We start from the raw sequence: 709 nt of genomic DNA, 5'->3' as shown, positions 1-709 counted from the left end.
GGAATACCAGACAAACTGCTCCCCCTCTCGCTCTTGCACCTATAAGAAGACCTGAAATTGAGGCTAAAAATTGGGAAGTCAAGGGGCAGTTTATGCACATGGTACGTGAGAACCAATTCGACGGAAGACTTAATAATAATCCGATAGAACATCTAGAAGCTTTTGAAGATTTATGTGAACTGTATAAAAACAAAGATGTTTCTTCAGATGCATTTAAGTTAAGAACTTTTCCATACTCGTTAATCGGAGACGCAAAAGCATGGTTGAAAGCATCAAAACCTAATTCTATCACAACTTTCAACGAATTAAGAGATAAATTCATTACCCGATTTTTCCCACCGGCAAAATCCGAAAGACTTAGAACTGAAATCACCACTTTTAAACAAAATTCGGATGAAACTCTTTATGATGCATGGGAAAGATTAAAAAGAATGTTACGAAACTGTCCGCAACACGTATTACAAAAAGGGCAAATAGTACAAACTTTTTATCGTGGTATTGATGAACATACTCGTGGTATATTAGATTCCTCCGCTGGAGGAGTATTTATGTACAAATCACCAAATCAAGCGTATGACGTGTTAGAAGACATGTCAGTTCATACTTTTGAATGGACACCGTCTAGAGATCAACAACCTAGAAGGACCATGGCAAGCCTTGAAGAAAATGAAGACAACAACACAACCATAGCTTCACTGTCGAATCAATT

At 37.5% G+C, this 709-nt stretch overlaps 1 non-coding gene across 1 annotated transcript; it reads right to left on the bottom strand.

Moving 5' to 3' along the window:
* Positions 1-353: 353 nt before the first annotated feature.
* On the bottom strand, positions 354-460 carry LOC139856511 (small nucleolar RNA R71). The gene has a single exon (XR_011761988.1). It is a non-coding gene; the product is annotated as a small nucleolar RNA R71 (small nucleolar RNA).
* Positions 461-709: the final 249 nt, after the last annotated feature.

Source organism: Rutidosis leptorrhynchoides, chromosome 6 (genome assembly GCF_046630445.1).
Source record: "Rutidosis leptorrhynchoides isolate AG116_Rl617_1_P2 chromosome 6, CSIRO_AGI_Rlap_v1, whole genome shotgun sequence".
NCBI lineage: Eukaryota > Viridiplantae > Streptophyta > Magnoliopsida > Asterales > Asteraceae > Rutidosis > Rutidosis leptorrhynchoides.
The sequence above is the reverse complement of the archived record's forward strand: the minus strand, read 5'-3'. Positions and strand labels throughout refer to the sequence as shown.